At 45.9% G+C, this 27,964-nt stretch overlaps 1 pseudogene across 1 annotated transcript; it reads left to right on the forward strand.

Annotated features, from left to right (window-relative positions):
* The first annotated feature begins 67 nt into the window (after positions 1-67).
* LOC143598830 (transmembrane 9 superfamily member 10-like) lies at positions 68-27,932 on the forward strand (annotated as a pseudogene). Its single transcript, XR_013147190.1, has 7 exons — positions 68-267; positions 12,804-12,913; positions 13,024-13,114; positions 13,272-13,388; positions 25,823-25,914; positions 25,997-26,147; positions 26,688-27,932. The product of XR_013147190.1 is annotated as a transmembrane 9 superfamily member 10-like (transcript).
* Positions 27,933-27,964: the final 32 nt, after the last annotated feature.

Here is a 27,964-nt window from a genome sequence, read left to right on the forward strand (position 1 = left end):
ATTGATTATGGTACACCAATCAATATATTTGTCACAGATTTTGTCGCTAATATTCAACGGTTTTTCTTTGTCGCTAACTTTTGACTGATAACTGATATACAGGGGGATATTCTGGATGTAAAAGCAAACAAACTGGCTTCTACAAAAACTCACGTCCCGTATTCTTACTACTCTATTCCATATTGTCGCCCTCGTAAAATAGTTAATAGTGTTGAGAATCTTGGTGAAATTCTTCGTGGTGATCACATACAAAATTCTCTTTATCAGGTACTTATAACAATTGCTAAAGACTGTTTATTTGTTTCACTCACTCTAGAGGTCATATGTGTGTACAAGCTGTGATTTGTCTGATCATGTTGTTTAGTAGGGTACTAGCTATGGCGTAAATGACTAGAGCGGAGCTTGAGCTCGTCAAGGCTCGAGCTCAGGCTCGTTTAACTTAAGACGGCTCAAGCTAGACTCGTTTATTACGTATTTGTAGATTTTTATAATTATATACGAAAATCTAATAACTATTATAAACAGGGCCGTCTTTGAGAATCTCTAGAATTCGAGGAGCCGGAGCTAGTAAAAAATGGGGCTCCAAAATATATACTCATTAACTTCTATATAAAAAGTAAATAATACGACAATAACTATGATAGCAAAAAACATAACAAAAGTAGAGTAGCAAAACAATTTAATTTAAACACTTAAACGAATGTTGAAATCATCCTGCCTTTTTTGGTTTTAAGTTAAAAAGAATATTTCTTTATATATAAAAGAAGATGATATAACCATTAACACGAGTTCTAATAAAAATTAAACTTATGTTGTAGGCCCTATTAATGAAAATGAAAAAAAGTAATGGCTCTTTATCATTTTTAGTTTAGATTGAACATTGGACTTAAAACTTAATGAGATCTAGAGTTTCTTTATACAAATAAAAAAAGAACATAAATTGTGCATGTCATTTGGTTGAAGGGGATTTTACCAGTTGAGTTAGATTAATATATTTAACCATAAAGATTTGTATAATATATATATATGGTAGGGTTAATGTAAAAAACAATATTTTTGTGAGAAGAATAAGAATAGATCTAGTCATTGGATCTATAATCTAGTGGTTGAGATTGGTACTTTCTAAATAATTGTATTGTTTCATATTTAAATTGTATAGTGTTATATTTATGTGGTTTGTTTTATTTTAAAGCTCCTCTCACACTTCTCACAAAACACTTGTTTTTTATTTGAACTATTTTCTCTCTCTCTACATATATATATATATATATATATATATATATATATGAATGCTGGTAATTTTTGTGGGCCTCAAAAACTATTGGGTCTAGGGCTGTAGCCCTCCCAATGGGTCTGATTATATAACTATATAGAGTAAAGTGTCATTTCGTTCCTGAGGTTTGGTCAATTATTGCATCAAATACAATCCCAATGGAACTATTGAACGCCTAAAGGCTCATCATGTAGCCAATTTACACAACGACCCGGTATTGATTATATTGGAACTTTTAGTCTCGCTATTAAACCTGGTGAAAAGATTCAATACACTAATCCTTAACGTACATTAACGTACGCGAATCCCTTTTTTTCACGAATCAATCCATGAAATCACATCCCAACATCTCGGAATCGTCAATACATATCCAATTACTTGGTTAACCGAAAAAAAAACAGTTTTGGATCGTTAATCGATCAATTTTTTTATTTTTTTTCACGAAGACCGTTTTTTGAGCGTTTTAGGTTTTTGACTGAGCGTTTAATTTTTTGTGAGCGTTTTAGGTTTTTGCCTTTGAGCGTCTCGCGTACCTCTCGTACGTTAAGGCATTAGCGTACAGTATCTCTACCCATTAAACATGCTACTCTCCGCACTATTCTTTCTCTTGCTATATCTCATACATGGTCCTTACGTCAACTAGATATTATAAATAGTGCCTTCCTTCAAGGTACCATCCATGAAGATGTCTGCATGGGCCAACCCACTCGTTTTATAGACACCTCATTTTACTCCTACTTGAAGAGGTAGGTCCCAGCAGAGCCCAGTTGGACCCGCAAGACTCACCTTGAAGAGGGACGTCTGCGCAGAAACCAACTGGATCCGCAGGACCAACCATGCTCAGAGACGTGACGTCCTTACGCGCAGTACGCAAGCTGTTCCCGCAGGAAATGCCTCCCAATGGTGAAGGACTCTGCCTGTTCCCGCAGTTGCGGATACAAGCCATCAGGGAAGGCCACCCGCGCAGCAAGGCTACACGCACAAGGCACTTAGCTCTCAATCACTCATTGTCACCTGAAGGAATGAGCAAAGCCGGGAACAATCCCGCACAAGGGCGGGAGGGGGAATACTCCCGCCCAAATAAGCCAGTCCGTACGATACGGGAAGATCTTCTGTACTGTACCTGACGAGGTATGGGCAAAAGATCTGACTAAAGAAACGACAGCTTATTGAGAACAGTATGGCGAGCAGCATGCTCCTGTACTGTATGTCACTATTAGCCGCTGCCTACTCACCAACTCCTGTCATACCACGTGCATAGCCGGCAGTTGGTGGAAAAGGAATAGTACACAGTAGGCCTGGTCACTATCAGCCGCTGCCTACCCACCAACTACCAGCAGGGCACGTGCGTAGGCCACAGTTGGTAGAACAGGAATACTATTCAGCCGGCCACACCTCCTTGGAAACCTACCTTCGGCTATAAATACCCCAAATGGTATGACCATCTCATCTTATCATATCTTATCATATATACCTGATATATGCTCTAGCAATCTCTTAATATACATTTATATTTAAAGAGCAATCTAGTCTGATTCTCACGCCGGAGGGTGGTCACAAGGAGGAACCCCCCCCCCCCCTTCTCAGTGACAAGCTCACGGTGTGTTTTGCAGGTTATCAGAAGAACCATCTTTTCTGGGTCTAACCCCTCGTGGGAAACATCTATCTAACCCCCAGGTTATCCGTAATTTGCCCGGGGTCCGGTTAGTGTTTCTTCATTGGCGCCATCCGTGCATAAAAGCTAGAACTACATTTCTTTTCAGTTTTTTCAAACTTCTGGAAAGATGGTTAAAGAAACTCCGGTAACCACAACCCCAGCTACTGGGGGGAATACCGGCTACATAGTTTTTACAAACACTACCCCGGTTACCCAAGCCGGGGCAAGTGAAGTAAATCTTACGAACACTACCCCAGTTACCCAAGCTGGGGCAAGTGCAGTAAATAATCGCTCACTAGGATTCACCGATATCCAGTTAGAGAAACGAACAAGACTCCCCCGCCAAACACTCGATGAAGTTAAGGCATGGGCGGAGGCACGTCAGAAGGAATTCCAAGCTGAGTTGGACGAACGCTTGCGTTCCGTCCAACAGGCTGACGAATTCGAAGAATACTTGGACGATGACTCGGAGGAATCCGACTCCGACGCGAACCCTCGCCATAGGGCAAAAGGGAAGCGTAAGGAAACGGACTCCCAAACGAGAAGGCGTTTTGGAGAAGCCTTCAAACCAAAAAACACAGGTGGAAATCCACGTGACTTCTCCAAAACATTCAGACCAACTGTGGCAAATGTGGGAACGTCCAAATTTGCAAGGGACATTGCGGAAGCAATGGCCCCAAAAAGTGCCAAACAGATGTCCAACATCGGCACTTATGATGGTATATCTGATCCAGACGATCATTTGAACAGATTCATAGCGGGGGCAACCGTCAGTAGTTGGACGGAACCTACGTGGTGTTATATGTTCCAAATGACGCTTGTTGGGGCTGCTAGAGCGTGGTTCGATCGTCTACCGGTCAACCACATCTACGACTGGGCAGACTTCCAACAGAAGTTTAGCCAACACTTCAGCCAACAACGAAAGTATACCGAGGAGCAATGGACAATCCTCAAATGCATTCGAGAGGAAGATGAATCTTTGCCAGACTTCATCACTCGCTTCAACTCAAAGAAGCTAAGTCTGGGTAACATTAGCGAAGATCTTGTTCGCGCTGCTTTTATTCAGGGCGCGAACGACCCAGAGCTCATCCGCACCTTAACGGGTAAAGATGGCATGCCATCCACATGGGATGCCATCATGACAGCAGCAAAACGCTTCGCGGAAACTGAGAGGCAACTGGGTAGAGATCTCCCACAGAGCACAAACCTCTACACCCAGAAAACAAGAGAAGACAACGTCCTTACCGCCCGATTAAACAAAAAGCGGAAGCTAGGCATTTGGCAGTCAAGGGTAAACTTTGACACCTCATCCGGCTTGCAACATCGGTTAGGCGGAAGGGATAACGTACGGTCGAACCAGAACTCCAGATGGACGCCACTCACCAAAAGCGTCACCGAGATATTCGCCACTGAGGAGCTCCCATGGCCAAAGCCTCCAATAATCCGACATCGTCCCAATGCTGATCGGAGCAAATACTGTGACTTTCACAGGACAAAAGGCCACAACACTGAAGAATGCACAGACGTAAAGGACATGGTCGAAGCATTTGTCAGAGATGGGACGCTCGCGCACCTCGTGGCGCAATGAACGCTGAGCAGGCTGATTCGTGTAGAACCCCAGCTGGGGAAAACACGAATAAAAATTCCAGCTTCAATGTGGAGACTACATGCTGCGTAAAGAACGAGATCCCGAACCAGGTGCGTATCGGCTCGATGGCACTCCCATCCCAACAACATGGAAGGGAGCTCAATTACACAGTTTGCATGTAGATTAATTCCAAATTTGTAAAGAAAAGGCCAAGAGCCACTTCTAATGGAAATGATTCTCCTTAGAACATCGACGCTGATGATTTTACATTTATACTTTATGAACTATCAACACTAATGCCGGTTTTCACCGCATACATAAGTGAGTCGTTTCATGGGGAAGGCGGCAAAACCCGCATAAACCCAAAAAACGGCAAACCTTCACGCAGGTCAGTTGAAGGGGAAAAGTTCAGTCATCCCACTAAATGAAAGTGCCGGTCTATCCGCATGAATCATGAGAGGAAACTGAACACTAACCTATTGACAACCGCGCGTCGAACGGTTAAATTATTCAAAACAGAGAATTTCTAACAAAAGGATGAGGAAAACCTACACGCAGGTCAGATATAGGTAAAGTTTAGCCATCCTACTAAGTGCAAGTGACGGTCCTACCCGCACAATCACGAAAGAGGAAGCAAAACTTCACACCTATTATCTGCCACGTTCAAAGTTTAACTTATCCTAAACACTTAGAAATTTCAAAAGGATGAGGAAAACCTACACGCAAGTCAGATATAGGTAAAGTTTAGCCATCCTACTAAGTGCAAGTGACGGTCCTACCCGCACAATCACGAAAGAGGAAGCAAAACTTCACACCTATTATCTGCCACGTTCAAAGGTTAACTTAACCTAAACGCTTAGAAATTTCAAAAGGATGAGGAAAACCTACACGCAGGTCAGATATAGGTAAAGTTTAGCCATCCTACTAAATGCAAGTGACGGTCTTACCCGCACAATCACAAAAGAGGAAGCAAAACTTCACACCTATTATCTGCCACGTTCAAAGGTTAACTTATCCTAAATACTTAGAAATTTCAAAAAGATGAGGAAAACCTCCACGCAGGTCAGACATAGGTAAAGTTTAGCCATCCTACTAAGTACAAGTGACGGTCCTACCCGCACAATCACGAAAGAGGATGCAAAACTTCAACCTATTATCTACCACGTTCAAAGGTTAACTTATTCTACACTTGGAAAATTGCTAATTTAAACTAAAATATGCAAGTCATATAACGTTTATAAAGCAAGGAATCCAGAGAAAGTAGCGGTCTTACCCGCACAAAGATTTATATTTCACAATGATTCATTACAAGAATGGCCGGGTAACTACCCGCCTACAAGAAAATAAATCTATACAGGCTAAATCTATCCTAGCAGTGGGAAGGGATCTTCAGGATCAAGCTTCAGGTCCACTTCCACTTGGACCAGCACCATCAGTAGATCGTGGCAGTTCAAGGAAAGCTTTAAGGATAGCTAGCCCATCATCAGCAGCAGCAACTTGGTTCACCTTCTCCACCACCGGATGCGGGAAGGCGGCATACTGATTCACTGCTTGGTCGTAAACAGCTTCAGTATCAACATTATACAAAGGGAAGTTGGAAGGCGGGATGCCTTTCTCAACGAACCCTAGACCAAGCAGGAAGCCGGCCTTTTCCCCATCCTCATGAGAAGCGTTGAGGGCTGCGCTCATAGCATCATCATAAGACGTCTCTGAGAAGACCCGATGCACAACCTACAAGAAAATATACAAGTATCAGAACCTTTTCTATTTACAAAGAAAAGCGTAAAGACATGAAAAGCATACCTGAGACAACGCTTCTCGAAGAAGCCATTCCTTGGCAACCAGAGCTTCTTGGAGGGCAGCTTGAGCTTCGTTACGGGCGCGTTCGGCTTCACTCCTGTTGAGGTTGGCAAGCAACACTTCTTTAGCCGCAGCCTCTTCGACGCCTTTTAGCTTCCGCTCAGTATGGTCAAGCACCCCCCTCTGGTCCAAGATCTCCTGGAGCTTTTTGGCGTCTTCCATCGCCAAGGTATCATGAGCCTGCTGGAGAGCCTCTAATTTGGCTTTAAGCTCTTCATTCTCCACGCTTAGAGGCTCAGCAACAGCTTCAGCCTTGGTGGCCCTCTCGGTTGCGTTCCTTGCAGTTTCCTTAGCCAGCCGAAGCTGTTCATTAACAGCTTGGGCAGCCTTGGAACGGGCCTCGAGCCGAGCCTGAACTTCAACCTCGAGGGCCTTGAAGGCCTTCTCCTTTTCCGCAGCCACTGCGGAAAGCCTTTGGTTCTCCTCCCGGACAGCCCGCGCCTGAGCCACTTCTTTAATGCGAGCTGCTTTTAACTTGTCGTTTTCACGACAAAGCAGCTCGACGCGCGGCTGCATCCGGGCCAGGAGAACCCGAAGCTCATTGGTTAGCCTACCCTGCTGGTAGCTAGCCATGGCTTCCCCCAACGCACCACTGGGAGCAGCGTGACGAGCCCATTCCACGCACTCCACAGGGGTGCGAAGGGTTGTTCCTCGGCGAATGTTCCATCGTGGAACATACACTTCATTGGAATCCGACACTACAAAAAACGTAAAGCAGTTAGGAAAAGATGATAAAAAAATATATATAAAATGGGCCAAAAGAACCCTACGCACCTGTAGGGTCAATAACAGGCCGATAGCCGCCAAACCCATCACCTGAACCCAAGGGAAATCCATCCAAGAGGTCAGGCAGATGGGAAGGAGGCAGAGGTTGGCGATAAACCCCATGCATACCTGAAGGTTCGGCCGTCGTTGCCGATGACGGAGGCATGGTAACAGCCGCCGCGGAATCCGCAGCAAAAGTAACCGCCGGCTCAGTGAAAGATGTGGTAAAAATAGCACTCACAGCCGGCGGTGACGTCATCACAGCTGGAACAGTCGGCTCAAAGGAGTGAGCAACTGAACCAGCGGAAGCAGGCGCAGGCGCCTGGGTCGTCGCCTCAGGTAGGCTGACCAAGCCTACCGTCATGGGCGGAGGGATACTCTGCGCTCCACCCTGGAATGCGTCAACATCCACGCCTGCACAAAGAAGATAAGTGTTAATGATATTAAGCTATGAAGTTAAAGATAAAGGAAGTTTGTAATTACGGGTTTTCTTGAGCCTAAATGTACGGACAGGCGGGGATGAACCCGATGGAGCCGGCCTCTTCACGCCGCTCACCATTGTCATCCTGGGCTCTCCGGTGACAGTTGTCACAGCCTCCGGAATGGTCTTATCACCACCGGGATTCCCCGCCACCTCTTCGCTCTCGGTCTACGAATCAGACCGAGGCGCCGGATCGGCAGTGGAGGCCACCTTCTCCTTCCCCTTCCCGCCGGCAGCCTTCTTCTTCCGCACCAACGGAGGACCATCTGCGGATTCCTCATCAGAACATACGATTAGAGGAATTCCAGCAGAGGTTTCAACATTGAGGGGTCGAGGGTCGAATAGCGCCTTACCTGGCCGCCTGGCGCTAAGGATCTCGTGGCCTAGCGGATAGACCTCCACGAACCAATCCGCCGTTTGTTCTAGGATGGGCAACTCGTTCTCGTCTAGAGCGCGAGTACCCATCCGAGCGGGACCATCAGCCTCCCGCGGGTACATGAGCGACTGCAAGTCGTTCGCCTCTGAAGTAAACAGGAAAGAAGTTAGAAGAGATTCTAAATCAAAAAAAAGAAACAAAGCATACCGTAAGGAACAGAGTTCGAACCGTATTCGAGGACGATTGGGATCTTTTGCGCATCCGCATTTTTCCACACCCGGCTCATCCCCAGCATCACCATCCCGGACTCCGCAAGCCGGTAAACCGGAGATTGGACTCGGGATATTTTCGCAAACCATTCCGCCTCCTGGTAGTTGGAGGCGTGAAGGCTGGGAAGTGCTTGCCCATTCTTGAATTTCATGGCAAGGGGGATGGCGCGAGCGGAGATGTAGAAGAACTCCCGCTTCCACGAGCGAAGACTGCGCTCGGTCGCGCAAATCTTCAAACCCTTAATCCGGGTTATCAGGGTATACCACCCCTGGATGCACCTCCAAGAGTAGAAGGTCATCAGGCGGTCAACATAGGGCTCAATGCCCAGAATCCGGCACACCCACTCGAAGTGGCGAACCTTGGAAATCGCCATCGGATGCACCTCGGTCAGGTGCACACCGTGCCTCTCAAGGACACGGTAAACAAACTTTGTCAATGGGAACCTAAGATTCCCATAAACAAAGAATGCAGCATATACCCCGATCTTGCCTCTGGGGGCATCGTACACCGTCTGATGGGGTTCAGGAAACTCAAGCTCGAGAGACTCGAGCATGAACTTCCTGACGACGTACTGATACAGATCGACAGGCAGAGCACACTGGCACTCGCCAGCAGTACTCTTGTCATCGGCTGTAGATTCGAGATCACGTGAAGACATCTTGCAGAAAGAAGAAAACGATTTCAAGGGAATGCTCGACTAAAAAGATGAGTATTCGCCGGAAATCGTTTTGAAGATGAAGAGAAGAGTGAAAGTGTGGATTACAAAGAACCCTCTCCCCCTTTATATACTAATCGCAATTAATGCGATGAATTTAATGCGGAAGAGAGAGAAATCGAAGGTGCAATGAAACTATGACACGTGGCAAAAAGCAAGCTGGCAACAGCTGTTGAAAGGACGCATACCATTAATTTCGCGGCCACACGCCCGAAAAATCGCGCCCACGCGCCTGAAAAAGCGTCTGGAATGACCATGTACTGTCACGTCACCATAACTTCCTGCACGTCCTGACACAGTCAGAAGAAACCGTCGCACGACGTTTCAGAGGTTTGGACTGTTCTTATCCTTTCACCAACTCTTCGAATTTCAAAATTCAAAGATTCAAAAGTAAGCGGGAAAATACCCCTTAACTTGGCAACCAAGTAACCGTAAGACGGATGCGGGTACAGTGTTAAGGCAAAACCCTTCACATACCTAGCACCCGCAGGGAATTGAAGCCAAGAGTAACTTGGCAACCAAGTAACCGTAAGACGGATGCGGGTACAGTGTTAAGGCAAAACCCTTCACATACCTGGCACCCGCAGGGAATTGAAGCCAAGAATAACTTGGCAACCAAGTAACCGTAAGACGGATGCGGGTACAGTGTTAAGGCAAAACCCTTCACATACCTAGCACCCGCAGGGAATTGAAGCCAAGAATAACTTGGCAACCAAGTAACCGTAAGACGGATGCGGGTACAGTGTTAAGGCAAAACCCTTCACATACCTAGCACCCGCAGGGAATTGAAGCCAAGAATACCTCGGCAACCAAGTAACTATAAGACGGGTGCGGGTACAGTGTTAAGGCAAAACCCTTCACATACCTAGCACCCGCAGGGAATGGACGCCAGGAATACCTTGGAAGTAAAGTAACCGTAAGACGAGCGCGGGTACAGTGTTAAGGCAAAACCCTTCACATACCTAGCGCTCCGCAGGGAATTGAAACCAAGAAGGATCTTCTGGGCAATGCTTGCGGAAACGGAAATAACATCCCCGCATAGCGGGAACGTCGAGAACTACGTTGTTTGAAGCTCCAGGATGGAATTGGTGGTTTTAACATAATTGATCACTATGTTCAAAACTACCAAAACCTCATGGAGAATCCACACAGGTGGGACTCAACGCTCCTGACTTGCGAGGAGGTTACAGACCTACCCGCATCATACCCAAAGATCAAGCAGGAAAGTCGGGAATTTCTGCAAGTGACAAGGACTTCCGCGGGAAGAATCCCCATGGAAAACCTTAAAAAACCCTTTTCAAAACCCTTTGCTTAAGTCCAAAAGTTCACCTCACTTTATTAAACACTCATGAGAAGAACATTGGACTGGGGGGACTTGAAGAGGTAGGTCCCAGCAGAGCCCAGTTGGACCCGCAAGACTCACCTTGAAGAGGGACGTCTGCGCAGAAACCAACTGGATCCGCAGGACCAACCATGCTCAGAGACGTGACGTCCTTACGCGCAGTACGCAAGCTGTTCCCGCAGGAAATGCCTCCCAATGGTGAAGGACTCTGCCTGTTCCCGCAGTTGCGGATACAAGCCATCAGGGAAGGCCACCCGCGCAGCAAGGCTACACGCACAAGGCACTTAGCTCTCAATCACTCAGTGTCACCTGAAGGAATGAGCAAAGCCGGGAACAATCCCGCACAAGGGCGGGAGGGGGAATACTCCCGCCCAAATAAGCCAGTCCGTACGATACGGGAAGATCTTCTGTACTGTACCTGACGAGGTATGGGCAAAAGATCTGACTAAAGATACGACAGCTTATTGAGAACAGTATGGCGAGCAGCATGCTCCTGTACTGTATGTCACTATTAGCCGCTGCCTACTCACCAACTCCTGTCATACCACGTGCATAGCCGGCAGTTGGTGGAAAAGGAATAGTACACAGTAGGCCTGGTCACTATCAGCCGCTGCCTACCCACCAACTACCAGCAGGGCACGTGCGTAGGCCACAGTTGGTAGAACAGGAATACTATTCAGCCGGCCACACCTCCTTGGAAACCTACCTTCGGCTATAAATACCCCAAATGGTATGACCATCTCATCTTATCATATCTTATCATATATACCTGATATCTGCTCTAGCAATCTCTTAATATACATTTATATTTAAAGAGCAATCTAGTCTGATTCTCACGCCGGAGGGTGGTCACAAGGAGGAACCCCCCCCCCCCCCTTCTCAGTGACAAGCTCACGGTGTCTGTTTTGCAGGTTATCAGAAGAACCATCTTTTCTGGGTCTAACCCCTCGTGGGAAACATCTATCTAACCCCCAGGTTATCCGTAATTTGCCCGGGGTCCGGTTAGTGTTTCTTCACTACTGAATCAGATCCCCCCCCCCTCTTCCCTCTTCCCCTTTGTCATCAACACCACCACTTATAACCCCTATTTTTTGTTCCCGTCCATGTTGACGAGATTATAGTCATTGGTCCTTTCACTTCTGCTCAAACTGCATTACCTCTATCGCGACCAAATTTTCTCTTAAAGATCTTGGCTATCCTAGTTTCTTGAGGTAGAAGTTCTACCTTATCCAAAGTAACATGGCGTAGTACCACATGTTGTATATCTTGGTTGTAATCATGTTTCGTGGAGTTCTAAGCATCAACCTACATCTGCTAGATCCTCCATCAAAGCATAATTTCGAGTTGTTGAAGCGGAAAGTATACTAACAGTAAAACAAGAAAATGATAGATGTTTGGACAGGGCGGCAGCAGCCGGCCGCCACGTCTAGGGTTGTTTCTGGCAGGTTGTGCACCTGGCTCTGATACCAAGTTAAACTTGGTAATTGTAGATTTTCATTTTTTTTTATGAATTATCTTAATATGAGAGTTACATTAATATATATATATATATATATATATAATCATGAAACCCTAGAGTCTACACATTATCCAGCAAGCCCGATTTTTCCCTCCAGGATGAAACATATGGGCATTGGATTTTCATTTTGTTCATAAAAAGATTCCAGGAGGCTTGTTAAGGGTAACACACATTGCAAGACATCAGGGCCGGCCGGAAAAGACGAAAAAATTTTTGGGCCAAAGGCGAAAATTTTTTTGAGCCTTAAGTAAAAAAAAACATTTTTTTTGGTTAATTTTAAATGGGCTTACTTACTATTTAGTTATGATTTGAGTTGTGTAAAAAACTTGTGCATAAAAATAAACATAAAAATGTCTCAACTGAAAATAGAACCCACAGCCTCTTGGTTAGATGTCATACCTCTTTGCCACTAGATCATGCTAGTGGTTATGAAATTATATTAAAACATTGATTATACATAATTTTTCTTTTATAAAAATACATAAAAAAAATTCTAAAAAAAATTTTCGGGCCTAGCGGGGTGTCGGGCCTGTGGCCGTCGACTACCCGGTCACACCCCTAGGCCGGCCCTTCAAGACATGACCAGCTTGCAAATGGTCTCTCACTAAACCTTTACTTCAGCCTCGATTTCATCTTCTACTTTCCAACATTTCGACTTACGTACTCCTCAATCGTCCATCTTGAGGGGGAATACTAACGATATTCAAAATATAAACACACATGGTGGCGCCAACTCTTTCCCACCATAAGCCAAGATTGTCGACTAGTTTGTCGTAATCTTATCTCATAGTGCTTGTTTTACCTATTCATCAGCTTTTGTATCTATATATATTGTATATAGTTCATTAATGAAATACATTAAGCTTTACTAAACTTTATAGTACCAAAATTTATGATTAATCTATACACTTAAGTATAGTTATGTTGTCTAGCTTCTTACAAAATCTTCCATTGCAGTTTCAAATGAGAGTTAATACCATGTGCAACATTGTTTGTCGCATAACACTTGACGAGAAAACTGCTAAAGAATTCAAGGAGAAGATCGATGATGAATATCGAGCCAACATGTAACACACTTTTCCAAACAGAAAAATATTATGACCACTTTGTATATCAATGAATCAATCATCAATAAACTTTATTATGCTGTTAATTAATTGAAAAATGTTGTTGACAGGCTACTGGATGATTTACCTTTGGTTGTTCCTGACTCGCCACCATTATATCAACTCGGGTACTTTGTTGGTGGTAAAGCACAGTATGCAAATGTAAGTATTTTTTTAAATAAATTTTAACTGTTGCTCTTGTTAACCGGTGACAAAATTAGAACATTTTAACCGTTAACGTTGGGTATATTTATTTCCACAATTAAATTACATATGCAGGGTATGTAGCCATTGACAATGTAATGCTTGTATCATGCAGGTGACAGACGATAAGTATTTTATCAACAACCACTTATCGTTCGTAGTCAGCTACCACCAGAATTCGGACATACCCTCCGGAAGAATTGTCGGTAAAGAAACGTGGATCGACTCACTGGTAGACGATCTACTTTCCTCGGATGTGATTATGCTATTTCACCGATGATTTCTCTTGGATCTGGGTTCTTCCACCTACAAAATGAACAGCACCGTAAACTTACCCCTCAGAAAGGGACAGAGGGATCCTCTTTGGGGTAACCCTCCGGTGTGAGAATAAGTATTTGTGGGAGAAGATAATAATAAGTGAGAGTAAGGAATTCAGAGTGTATTTGCTTAATAGCAGAATACTCTGTGATTGTATGTTATCAGGTGATATTTGATGATCTGTGTGTTATCGTATGTAACTGAATGATTGAGTGTCCCTCATTGTGGAGTTGATGCTGTATTTATAGTGCTAGGGTTTCCACTGATTGGGCTCAGCCTTGTTGGCCTCCTCCAATTGCTCTGCGCCACGTGTCCTCTGGGACACCTGGTGCTTTCTCATTGGTTGTAATCACGTGGTAGCACATGTGTCATGCTGAGTTGTCCACCTTTCATTTGGCAGCTGTCAACATCAGCATATTCTTATTCCTTAAAAAGATACCTTCTGGAAGGTTGTCTGACGTGCACAATCAAGGTTGCCCTAATCCTGATTTGGATAAGGACGAGGTTGACTATGTGCATGTGTGATATGCGCCAATCCTGAGGATGCGCGAGGTCTTCTCTTTATTCTCACGCGCAGATGTTTCATGCGCAGATGTGATATGCGCCGCGCGCTAATGTGGTATGCGTGAGCATATGTGAGCCTGGGCATATGATGCCTGAGCATGTGTGGTGCCTGAGCATGTGTGGTGCCTGGGCATATGATGCCTGAGCATGTGATGCATGAACATATGTGATATGCGTGAGCATATGTGATATGCGCCATGCGCGTAGGTTTTGGCTTTGCGCCTTCATAATGTCTTGATTTCAAGCTTCTTGTCTATATCTTGTGGGTTGACCCGCCTTGCTCGATGTTGAGGCGGGTACATACCTCTTCAAGCCCCCCCAGTCTAATGTGTGTCTTGTCTCGCGCGAGCGAGGCAAGATAGATATTAGACTTAACAGTTTGTTCTTTTAATAGGGGTTTGTCTTTTTCTTCTTATTATTCATCGTTGCGCGAAATTCTATCCTTTTGGCTGCAAACGAATCGTCTCTGTACGTGGTTGGTTGTTGCTGACGTGGGTCAGTGATGGAGACGTGTCAGACCTTTCGTGTGCTCGAGGTGCTACAGTTGCCTTTCGTGTCCCCTCACATGTTGTCAGGGACACGTGTCGCGCTCGCGTTGGTCAGTTCCTGCGAGTGGTGGCGCGTGAACTCTGACAACAGCTGTATTATTTCCTTTCGTGTCCCCTCACACAGTGTGATTGACACGTGTCGCGCTTCCGTTGGCTTACACCTGCTAGTGGGGGCGCGTGAAGTCCGATCAGCACCCATATTTCTCTCTCCTGGGCCTATAAAAGCCAGCCCTTAGAGTTTTTTATCTTTCATCTTCTTGTTTATTCTTCTGAGCTTTTCTTTCTTTCATTCTATTACTTTTCTTCTGCTTCCAGATTAGCATCGTTTGTTTGTTGTCACTGTTGTATGTCTGATAGCTCAGACAACACAATCTCCCCCATCCATTGCCGTAGAAAATCATTAGTAATGTCTACATTGAAGAAGACCGGCAAGGGGAAGAAGGCTGCTGAGGGCTCATCGGAGGAGGTAGGGAGGACCAAGGCCGTGAAGAGGTGGAATGAAATCCCCTGCAAACTGAGGCAGGCTGATCTTGATAGCCTTATCGCCTCTCAGGGTTTTCCCACCCTGTTTGGCTGCATGTTGCCTGGGGCCGGGCAGACGGCGGCGGACCCGCCTACCGGCTATTTATCCCTATATAGCCATTTTTTCACCCACTGCAACCTTCGTCTCCCGATGACAAGGTTTGTGGGTGCACTGCTTCAGTTTTATGGGATTCATATATCCCAAGTCCATCCGTTTGGACTTGTGCGCATGACTCACTTTGAGTTCATGTGCAAATCCCAGCGCGAGGAGCCCACCCCTCGGCGCTTTCAATTTTTTTATAAGCCCAAGATCCAAGATTCTTGGTTCTCCTTTATTCCTCGCAGTCAGAAGGTGAAGTGGTCCACTGTTTCATTCAAGAGCCTTCATGACTGGTCTGAGAGGTTTTTCTATATAAGGGCTGGTGTGATCCCCATCCGTATGACCATGCGCTCGATTTCTTCTGCGCCTGCGGATGTGGGTGTCCTCAAGAACCCAACTGGCGCCTGGGTTAATAAGTTGTCCGCTGAACCATCTCCCGCCAAGAACATTTGTGAGGAGGCGCTGGTGGGGGTTGGTATGAGCAGGAGGTGGGCGGACAGCGCGCTAGAGCCCGTTATCCAAGTCGACGGGTTGTGTAAGTTTATTTCATTTCTTTACTTCTGCGCGAATATAATTGTTTTTGCTGATATCATTTGACTTGTTTTGTGCAGTCACCAAGGAGTACATCCACGCCGCATATGATGAGCATATGGAGGGTGGCTCCGTCGCGCTCGGCGCTGGGGAGGTTGGTTTCCCGGATCGCTTTGATGACATGTTCATCCCTGTTGATCTGGGATTTGTCTTCGACAGCGATGCGCCTGGTAAGCCTTTGTACTTATGCATTTTCCTTTATAATACCATATTTTGCTAACACTTCTGTTGCGTGTATTGTAGATGCGCTGGAGAACTACGAGCTGGAGCTCGCGGAAGAGGAGGAGGAGGAGGAGGCGCCCCAACTAAAGCGTAAAGCTAAGGGGAAAACTGGCGCAGGGGCCAGTAAGAAACAGAAGAAGGATGATGCCCCTGTTGTTCAGGATCCTCCTACCCAGGCGGGGGGATTTGGGAAAACCCAGGAGTTTACCACCAGGGTTTCCTTGGCTTCCCTGCCTCAAAAAGTGGGCAGACCTCCTGTCCACTTGAGGTATGGTGGCGCTACCTCCTCCCTTCCCGCGGCGGAAAAGGGAAGCGGCGTTGCGCCCTCGACAGGTATACTTTCCTAATCTTTTGCTTATCTTTATGATTCTATGAGCGCGATTCTGATAAAATTACTAATGAATCTTTGCTCACTCAAATGTTTGTAGAGCCGGCGACCGCGCAACAAGATGCCGAGGCTGCGCCGGAGGTCGCTTCGAAGTCCCCTGTTTTACCCTCAAAGAAGGGTAGAATGGACTTCATGGCGATGTTTGCTTCGCGAACGGAGTTGCGCCAAGGTACGTATTGCGCTCTTTTTTTCTGACTTTCTTTTAGATCAAGTCATTAACCATTTGTTGTTGTTGATTTTTTCATAGAAGCCGTAGCTGGCGTACAAGCTTCTGGCGACACTCCTGGCGCTGGCGCCACCGCCGCTGGCTCTGCTCCTGCTCCTGCAAGCGATGAATCTCCCCTCATTGGGATTACTAAGGAGCAGGAGGCCGTTTTGCGCGCCGACCTGGCGGCGCCGAGACCTCCCTCACCTCCTCCTGCGCACAGCCCTCCTCGCGAGACTGATTTTGACTCTAGGTCGCAGGAGAAGAGGCCTATTTCAGAGGAGGATGAGGAGGTTCATGCTGAAGACTCCTTCGGCGCCCGCGACAGCCCTGTAGCACCACGAGGTTTCGCGGCGGAGCCTTCTGGTGGGGCTGGCGCTGACTTTTCTGCTTCATCCCCGCAGGTATAGGTTATTTTTTGCTCCGCTGCGCGGACTTCCATCTTAATGTTTTGATGACTTAGATAATTTCTTTGTTTTTGCAGGAAACCGATCACATATACCGCCCGAGATGGAATATAACTGAAGACAGCACCTTTCAGTCCATGGGTGTGTGTGCGGAATTCTGGGCTCATGCTGTGCCTCCATCTGAAAGGAGGTTCCAGGAGGACCGCGCTCGCGACGACCTGCTCAATGATCATATGTTTGCTGGGTCGGCCTTCATTGCTGCCTCCCAAGAGCTTCGCTCTGATTACGTTAAAGTACGTGATGCTCTTGCGGAAGCCAAGCAAGAGGCTAAGGTGTCTGCTTGGCATCTTTCTGATGCTCGCGAAAGAGCTGAGAAGCTCCAAGCAGAGCTCAGTGAGAACCGAGCCAGTGCCAACAGCGCCTTCGTGAAGCGCGGTCATGAGCTTCAGGCTGCGCGGGAGAAGCTGCAGGCGGCGGAGGCGGACGCGGCCAAGTACTCGCGCCGAGCGCGCGAGTTGGAGCTTGAGGCGGAGGCGCGTGACCAAGCTCTTGTCCAGTCTATAACTGAAAAATCATCACTGGAGAGTGAGGTTGCGCGCCTGAAGAGGGAGCTGGCGGCCGCGCAGGCCGATAAAGATGAAGCCCTGGCGACGGCAGCGTCCAGCCAGGAAGCACTTGATGCTGCCCGGGTGGAAAAAGAAGAAATCTTGGCGGCTGCAGCGTCCGACAAAGAGGAGCTAACAAAGACTAAAGAAACTGTTGAGTTATTAAACTCTCAGGTTCCTGCCCTCGAGACGTCTGTTGCTGGCCTCGCGCAGGATCGCCACTGGCTGATCTCACAGGGCATGACTCGTTGCGCTTACGCGATGAAATACTCAGGCGAGTTTCAGGCCCTGGTGATGGATTGCAACGCTGCCGCGCGCTTGGTGGGCCGAGCTGAAGGGTTCGCGGATGGTTACGAATATGGCATGTTGAAGAAGAACCCATCCGAGTACCCTTATCAGAGCGACGCTGCCTGCGCGGAAATGGCCGCGATGGGGGAGAAATATATGAATACTCCCATTCCCATCCTTGCGCAGGTATTTTAACCTTAATGAGATTACCTTGACTTATTTTCTAAGTCTTTTTGTACTCATATTTTTGCTTATGATTTGCAGATATCCGCGCTTGCTGACCAGCCCGACCTCGGCGCTCTAAAGAAATTACTTGACGAGTGCGAAGGGGCTGGCGGCGACGATGGCGCGGAGAATGCTGGCGTTGCTAGCGGCTCTGGCGTGGCCAAAGGATCTGCTCCTGACACTGTCATGGTAGAAGACTCCATTCAAGATGAACAACTTGACTACGGTCAGTTTGGAGATGATGAGGAGCAGGCTGCGCCAGATGCTGAGGGCGATGATGAGGATGATGAAGAGGCTGATGTCAACGTGGAGACTTGAGAAGCCCTTCATGTTTTTTATTTTTATTTGTAGTTTGTATCTCATCTTGTAAACTTGTAAATTTCACTGCTTTTGAATGAAATGTTGTTTTTTCCCTTCTTCGCATCTTGCGCATTCCCCATTCATCTCTTTATATTGAATGTTTGCTTGTTGAATATAAGATATGCTTGCACGTTGGAATAAGAACAAGATTGTAAGAGATTTTTCCATATCTTGATTATGTTGACACGTGTCATTGCGCTTTCATTATTCCTCTTGTGCGCGACGTTATCGCGCGCTTATGGAATTATGAGTTTTTTTTTTTTTTTTTTTTTTTTTTTTTTTTTAGCCTTTACGCGTCAACGTGTTACTCAGCTATCCACTACAATTTCGTGCGCGACCCCAACCTGAGACCTTAACAACCATGTTTTGGCATTTGCTTTGCCTTAGTTGTGTTTAGGTGTTTTATGGTCAGGCTGCGCAGCATGCAGGATGGATGTTGTGATTTGTTTGAGCTAAGGCTCACATTATTGGGCTAAGGCCCTGACGTTTTAGAGTTAAGACTCTTTAACGCGTTTGCGCATGTATGTTTTACTTCGTTTTATTTTGTTTTGATGTCAATACAATGTTGTCATATTGCTCAAAATTAATAAAGGGAAGTGTGAAACATGTATGCAAAAGATAATAGAATTGGGCTAAGGCCCTGACGTTTTAGAGTTAAGACTCGTTAACGCTTTTGAGCTTGTTGCTCGCGCATGTATGTTTTACTTCGTTTTATTTTGTTTTGATGTCAATACGATGTTGTCATATTGCTCAAAATTAATAAAGGGAAGTGTGAAACATGTATGCAAAAAGGTAATAGAATCCACATTAAGAGAAGATAGCGCGTATCATTATTCATAATGGCTTAAAAAGCCTTGATTACAAACTTGACATTTACATGAAACATTTTCTAAGCTGTGCCGCGTTCCATGCGCGCGGGATCTTCTTTCCATTCAAATCTTTTAAAGCATATGCGCCTTTCCCCAATTCTTCTGAGATTTGATAAGGTCCCTCCCAATTGGGGGACATTTTTCCCGGGGGTATCGCGCGGCTAGCTTCGTTGTTTCGAAGGACAAAATCATTTTTCTTGAAGTGGCATTCTTTCACGCGCTGGTTGTAATATTTTTCCAGCTTTTTCTTGTACTTGGCTTCACTGATGATAGCCGCCTCTCTGCGCCCTTCAAGTAAGTTGAGATCCAACCTTCTTTCGCGCTCGTTATCAATCTTGCTCATCATGAGCACTCTATGGGATGGGCACCCAATTTCTGCTGGAATCATTGCCTCTGTTCCATAGGTTAGGCTGAACGGGGATTCGCCATTGCTGGTTTTACTTAATGTCCTGTGTGCCCACAGGACATTAGGTAGCTCTTCAACCCAAGAATGGGATTCTCCCTCTAACCTTTTCTTCAGCCCATTCAGCAAGCTTTGATTAGCGCGTTCCACTTGTCCATTCCCCTGAGGGTGATAAACTGAAGTGAAAATTTGGTTGATGCGCAATTCCTTGAGCCAGCTGGATATCTTCTTGTCAGTGAATTGCTTGCCATTATCGCTCACAATTTCCATGGGCAAGCCAAAACGGCATATGATGTGGCTCCAGATAAACTGCTTCATCACTTCGGCTGTGATTTTTGCTAGTGGTTTGGCTTCAACCCATTTTGTGAAATAGTCTATTGCCACTACCAAAAATTTTACTCGCCCAGGCGCTTGCGGTAGGGGACCCACAATGTCGATTGCCCATTTGTGGAAAGGCCATGCTGAGGTTACTGGAATCAAGTTGTTCTTTGGCCGCATGGTGTTCGGCGCATAGCTCTGACATGTTTTGCATTTTTGGATCTCCTTTAGAGCGTCCAAGTACATGCCTGGCCAATAGTAGCCTGCGCTCATTGCCTTGGCAACCACCATGCGCGGGCCAGCATGAATTCCACAGATTCCTTCATGTATCTCTCTGATCACATAACTTGCTTCCTCAGCATCTAGGCATTTCATGAGCGGCCCAAGATAAGAGCGTCGATATAATGTACCATCAAGCAGTTCATAGTTCTGCGCCTTGTGTCTTATCTTCCTCGCTTGCGCGCGATCATCTGGTACCTTTCCCTCCTTCAAGAATTCCATTATTGGAGTTATCCATGATGAAGGGGTTGTATGAGTTACCAGGACAGACTTCGCTACCACCGACGGGTTGCTCATTACTTCTACCCTGACATCTTTGCCAAAGTGATCAAAACTGGTTGATGCCATCTTACTCAGCGCGTCTGCAGATTTGTTTTCACTGCGCGGAATATGAATGATTCTGAAGCAGTCAGATTGCTCGACGAGCTTTTTCGCCTGCTCTAGATATAGAGGCATGGTGTTCTCCTTGGCATCATAAAGGCCATTGACCTGTGCTGCTACCAAGTATGAATCAACATGGGCCTCTAGCTTTTTAACTCCGAATTTTTGCGCGATGCGCAGGCCAGCCAGCAGGGCTTCATACTCAGCCTCATTGTTGGTGCTTTTGAAGTCCAACCTGATGGCGTAAGTATATTCATGATTCTCTGGATCCACCAGCTTTAGGCCTGCGCCGGACCCTTCATTGTTTGAAGCTCCGTCAGTGAACAATCTCCAAACATTTTCTTCATCATTGTCTCGCGGAGGGTCTACCTCGCGCTGAGCCTCTTCAACTCTTCCTTCGGGGACCTCGGCTATGAAATCAGCCAAGACTTGTCCCTTTATTGCTGGACGGGGCTTATAGGCGATCGTGTGCTCGCCTAATTCCAGCGCCCACTTTGTCAGCCTTCCTGAGAGCGCGGGGCGCCGCAAAACTTGCTGGATGTTGTAACCAGTCAGAACTTCAATGGGATGACCATTGAAATATCTATGAAGCTTGCGCGACGCGTGTGTTAGTGACAAAACTAACTTTTCCATGATGGAGTAGCGCGTCTCAGGATCTGTCAGCACCCGACTCACATAGTATATTGGCGTTTGGATTCCCTTGCGATCCACCAATAATACTGCGCCGATGGCGCGCTCTCCTGCTGATAGGTACAACGTCAAAGTTTCACCAGGAAGTGGAGCTGTGAGCGCGGGCAGATTTATCAAACATTCTTTAATCTCACTGAAAGCTTGTTCGGCCTCAGGAGTCCATTTGAACTGGCTTTTCTTTAAGCAGTTTCTCAATGTATTGACAAATGGGGTAGATTTGGTTGCATGGTTCGCTAGGAACCTGTTGATTGATACCAATCTACCATTCAACTTCTGGACTTCTTTCATGGTGGATGGCGAGGGCATATCAAGGATGGCCTCCACCTTCTCAGGGTTCACCTTGAAACCATCCTTGGTGACCATTACACCTAGAAATTTTCCCTCTAGTACGCCGAAAGTACATTTGCTCGGATTGAGCTTCATGTTAACTTCCTTTAGGCGCCCCAGGGTTTCTTCGATGTCTTTGAGCATTTGCTTTTCCTCCCTGCTCTTGATCACCAAATCATCCACATAGACTTCTAGGTTTCTTCCGATTTGCTCGCTGAAAACGGCATCCATAAGTCTTTGGTAGGTGGCGCCCGCATTCTTCAAACCAAAGGGCATTTTTGTGTAGCAAAAAACACCCTTGTCGGTTCTAAATGCGGTCTTGTCCTCATCTTGTGGTGCCATTTGAATCTGGTGATAGCCCTTGTAGGCATCCAGGAAACATTTGAGTTTGAATGGCGCCACGGAGTCCACCTTTGCATCGATGTTTGGGAGGGGGTAACAATCCTTTGGGCACGCTTTGTTGAGGTCCTTGAAGTCAATGCACATCCTCCATGACCCGTTACTTTTCTTTACCATCACAGGATTGGCTACCCATGTCTGGTATCGTATCGGGCGGATGATGTTTGCGCGCAATAGATCCTCAACCTGTTTATTCATGGCCCTCGCCTTTTCATCCCCCATGATTCTCTTCTTTTGAGCAATTGGCTCTACAGACTTGAAGGTGTTTAGAGAATGCTGCGCCAGGTCTCGCGGAACCCCAGTCATATCAGAGTGTTGCCACGCGAAGACCGACATATATGCTGTGAGCAACTTTTTCATTCTCAACCTCGTGTCGTCTGATATCGTTGCGCCAATTGTGATTTTCTGCTCCGGGAATTTTGGGTTGAGAATCCATTCCTCTGGCGCGTTGTCTGCCATTGGAAGTTTCATTCTCCCCTCCCGCGGAGTACTTGTCACTGCACACAAATGATCCCGGTATACAAAAGTTACACCTGTTGGTGTTGGGAACCCCAACGCGCCGTGCGCTGGCGACGGTATTGCGTTGAATTGGGCAATCGTTCCTCTACCCAAGATCATATTGTGGCAAGAAGTGGTGGGCAAGACCAAGAAGTTGACAACTTCGGCTCGCTTGTGTTTCTCATCCCCCATGGTTAGTTCAAATTGTATTTGACCTAGGGGATGAATGATTTCATTGGAAACACCAGAGATCGGTGCATTCACAATTTCAAGCCTTGCTTGGTCTGCCGAATCCAGTTTCCTGAAACATTGCTCATACATTATGTCTGATTCACTGCCAGTGTCCACCAGGACTTTTGACACTTCGTAATGAGCAATGTGTGTAGTGATGACCAGAGGACTGCTAATTGAAGGGCCTCCCCTGATTCTTGGGAAGATTACTTGTTGCTCGCGCCAATCTCCTTGGATTTGCGCGCTTCTCTTTCTTGATGTTTGCCCTTGCCTTCCTCCCTCGGCTACACATATTCTTTTGTACTTTTTGCTGGCTGAGGCTCCTGGTTGCTCATTTTCTGGTCTTGAGTTTTTCACCAGGTGAGCCAGCTTGCCTGATTTCACGTCCTTTTCAATTGCATCCTTCAAGTGGTGGCATGCATCAGTGTTGTGCCCTGTGGACTTGTGAAATTCACAGTACTTGCCACTGTCTGATGGTCCCTTGTAGTGTAGTGGCTTGGGGCTTTTGAATTGGACATTCTCAGTGCTTAACACCTCTGAAGGCGTTTTAGTGAGGGGAGTCCATATTCTTGGCAGAGGTCTGTTAGGATCTCTGCCGCCCTCCCTCCTGTCACCCTCCCCGCGATTACGAACATCTTTTTGGGGCTGGGGTGAGCTTGGTTGCGCCTGCTTTTCTGCTGAAGAAAAACTGGTTGGTTGCAACCTGGACCATACAGAGTTCTGCTTGCCCCTCTTTTCTTTGCTGCGCGGTGACTCAGCTTGATGCGCTCTTTCTCTTGCCCTATCTTGGGCAATTTGTTTTTCATTCCTCGCGAAAACTCGCGATGCTTCCATTAACTTGGCCCACGTGGTGGGCATGCCCTCTCTGCTTACGAGAGCTCGGCGAAGTTGATCACTGCGCGCGCCTTGTATAAAGGCCACGCGCAGGAGTTGCTCAGTTATACCTCCGATTGCCAGAGACTCCTGATTGAAACGAGTGATGTAGTCTTCAATCGTTTCATCATTCCTGCGCACGCAGTGCATGATGTCATCAGGGTCGCGCGTGTGTCTGCGCTGCTGTACGAAGTGGGCTTGGAACTTTTCCAATAGTTCCTCAAACCCATCAATTTGCCCAGTCGGCAAGCTTTCGAACCAGACACGCGCCGCGCCCGTGAGGCAACGAGCAAACATGTGACACCATGTTGGCATCGTCCAGCTCTCTAGGTTTCCCGTGTTGTAAAAACCTTGCAAGAAATCGTCTGGATCTGTTGTGCCGTCATATTTACCCAAACCACTTAGCATCTTGGTTTTGTGCTGGATGGGAGCCTGCGCGATGCGCGCAGTGAACTTTGAATGTTTCACCAAGATGGCTGGTCTATACGGTGTGGTTACGTCCACTTGCCCTCTAACTGGTGGGCTGTACGGCATGTGCAGATCCAGATCGGCTCTGGCTCCAGGCGCCATGTTCACAGGCGCGCGGAGCTGTGAGCCTCCTACATGAGTATCTCGCGTCTTCCTCATGCTGTGCACTTCTTCATCACTGAACTCAGTGTGTGCAGTGTGAACAGAATGTCCTTCTTCCGGCGCGCGCGGCCTTTTTGTTCCATGAACAGTTTGCTTATCAAGCGCTTGCCTTTGTGTTAAGTCGGCTAGCTTTTTCTGTTTGACCATCTCATTGTACTTGTCCATTAGACGCCGCTGCTCGTTTATGAGCCATTCTTTAGGATCATTTGTTTCATCTTCTGGACCCATTGGTCCTTTTTGTTTCGCGCTGGCAAGATTTTGTAACGTGAGATCGTCTGGAGGAGTTTCAGTCTGGCCGTGAGGAGTTGTGATGAAGGGACGGTTACTGGTGGTGCGCGTAGAATCACGCGGCACCCTCAGAAACTGTTGTCCCTCATTAACATCCTCACGTTCAATATCCTCCAGAACTTGATCAACGTTATGAACGCCAGAAACCATGGTGATTTTTTTTTTATATATAGATCTGATGAGATCTGATTGCCGTTGTAACAGTGGATGGCGCCAATGAAGAAACGTGGATAGACTCACTGGTAGACGATCTACTTTCCTCGGATGTGATTATGCTATTTCACCGATGATTTCTCTTGGATCTGGGTTCTTCCACCTACAAAATGAACAGCACCGTAAACTTACCCCTCAGAAAGGGACAGAGGGGTCCTCTTTGGGGTAACCCTCCGGTGTGAGAATAAGTATTTGTGGGAGAAGATAATAATAAGTGAGGGTAAGGAATTCAGAGTGTATTTGCTTAATAGCAGAATACTCTGTGATTGTATGTTATCAGGTGATATTTGATGATCTGTGTGTTATCGTATGTAACTGAATGATTGAGTGTCCCTCCTTGTGAAGTTGATGCTGTATTTATAGTGCTAGGGTTTCCACTGATTGGGCTCAGCCTTGTTGGCCTCCTCCAATTGCTCTGCGCCACGTGTCCTCTGGGACACCTGGTGCTTTCTCATTGGTTGTAATCACGTGGTAGCACATGTGTCATGCTGAGTTGTCCACCTTTCATTTGGCAGCTGTCAACATCAGCATATTCTTATTCCTTAAAAAAATACCTTCTGGAAGGTTGTCTGACGTGCACAATCAAGGTTGCCCTAATCCTGATTTGGATAAGGACGAGGTTGACTATGTGCATGTGTGATATGCGCCAATCCTGAGGATGCGCGAGGTCTTCTCTTTATTCTCACGCGCAGATGTTTCATGCGCAGATGTGATATGCGCCGCGCGCTAATGTGGTATGCGTGAGCATATGTGAGCCTGGGCATATGATGCCTGAGCATGTGTGATGCCTGAGCATGTGTGGTGCCTGGGCATATGATGCCTGAGCATGTGATGCATGAACATATGTGATATGCGTGAGCATATGTGATATGCGCCATGCGCGTAGGTTTTGGCTTTGCGCCTTCATAATGTCTTGATTTCAAGCTTCTTGTCTATATCTTGTGGGTTGACCCGCCTTGCTCGATGTTGAGGCGGGTACATACCTCTTCAGTCGGGTTTGAAGTTAAAGCTTTCAGGTAAATAATGGTAACATCTTTGTTCTTAACTGTAAACCTACATAAATATATTCTGTATGACTGTTTATTAATTTCTCTTTAGTGTCAATCATAAATATGATGGTCAATGGAGTCACAAAACACGTTTGACCACGTGCGACCCACATGCAAAACGTTTGGTTAACGGCTCGGATCCTCCTCAAGAAGTTGATGATAAGATGGAAATCATCTTCACTTATGATGTCGAGTTCCTTGTACGTAAGATTCGGGCCCAGTTTATCTGTATATATATATAATCTGGTTAGCGTTGTGTTTTATTTTTAACATGTCGAATCGGTAGAGCTAAATGATTTAATTTAAAAGAAAACGAGTTATTGGTTTTGAAACGCGTACGATTACAAAAGTATAAAAGAGAAAATTACCTTCAGTCACAAAAGCTTTTGACAAATAGCGCCGGCTGATCTTGCGCCATTTTAGATGTCGGCTAAGGCTCAGCCCGCGCTTTTTAAGATGGCTAAAAGTCCTTTTTCTGGTTAAATATTTTTTTGGTTAAATTTGACTGTTTTTGTAATTTTCACTATATAATAACAATTTAACTCTTTTTTCAAGGTAGTATACTATTCATCTAATAACAAAGTTTCCACAAAATCATTAAAGAAAATAAAATAAATTTTGGAAAGTACAGAGTTTGTAGGTAGGCCCGGGTTAGTTAGTCTAAGCTTGTTTGGCCATAGATCAAGCCAGACCTAACTATTTTGTCAGGTCTAAATTGTCTGCTTTTATTGAACACATAGGAGACTTATATTAAATGGCCATCAAGATGGGACACTTATCTTTTTCTGGCTGATGATCAAATTCACTGGTTTTCACTAGTTATGATTGTTCTTTCAATGTCCGGTATGGTGGCTATGATCATGTTAAGAACACTACACAGTGACATTATCGATTACGACCAATTAGAAACCTTGGAAGAGGCGCAAGAACAAACATGTCGAAAACTTGTTTAAGTGAAACCGCCAGTTAACATGGAATTACTTTGTGTTTTTGTTGGAACCGGTGCCCAGATTTTCGGTGCGATTTCAATGATGATAATATTCAAAATCATATGGATGTTTTCCCCTTCAACCAAAAGTGAGCTCATGACCATCGTCCTTCACCTTTGGGCTCTAATGGGAATCTTCGGCGGGTTAGCGATGGCCCGTCTTTATAAAACATTGGGAGGAGGATCCGAATGGAACATAAAAACAACCTTAAAAACCGCATTCATGTTCCCAGGAACAGTTTTTTTCATACTTGATGTACTAAATATTCTAACCTATGGTGAAGAGTCTGGGGTTGTACCTTTTGATACCATGTTCGGTTTATTGTTTTTATGGTTGGGGGTTTCGGTACCCCTCGTTTTTCTCGGAAGTTACCTTGGTTTCAAAGAACCGGAAATCAGAGATTCGGTGAAAAACATCACAACCCCGAAGCAAATCTCCGGGCAAACTTGGTACATTAACCCGTATGTCTCGATCATGATTGGTGGAATATTACCATTTGGGGCGGTATTCAACGAGCTCTTTTACATGTTAACATCAGTCGGTTTACATCAATTCTACTACATATTCGGTTTCACTTTTGTCGTTTTGATCATAACGTGTGCCGAGATCACAATCTTGTTATGTTATTTCCAGTCAAGTGGTGAAGATTACCAGTCGTCGTGGCAATCGTATTTAACAGCGGGTTCTTCTGGCTTTTATCTCTTCATATATGCAACATTCTATTTCTTCACAAAACTGAACATCACAGAGCTGGTTCCGGGCATTTTGTATTTCGGGTATATGTTTATTGCATCTTGTATGGTTTTCGTGTTGACGGGTACCATCGGTTTCTATGCTTGTTTGTGGTTCCCTAAGCTTATTCACCTTCCGTCGACGACAGTTGCATACGAAGAAAATAAGGTTGCAAACGCGGAAACGGGAAAGGAAAACACTGAAATGAAAGAGAAAATTCGGTTAATGTTGAGGAGCATAATAAATAACTTCCCAACAAGTTAAGCAATATGTATGTTTTAGTGTTTAGCACTTAA

This window comes from Bidens hawaiensis, unplaced genomic scaffold (genome assembly GCF_021521415.1).
Source record: "Bidens hawaiensis isolate Kalapana, Puna unplaced genomic scaffold, B.hawaiensis_p1.1 tig00050900_1, whole genome shotgun sequence".
NCBI lineage: Eukaryota > Viridiplantae > Streptophyta > Magnoliopsida > Asterales > Asteraceae > Bidens > Bidens hawaiensis.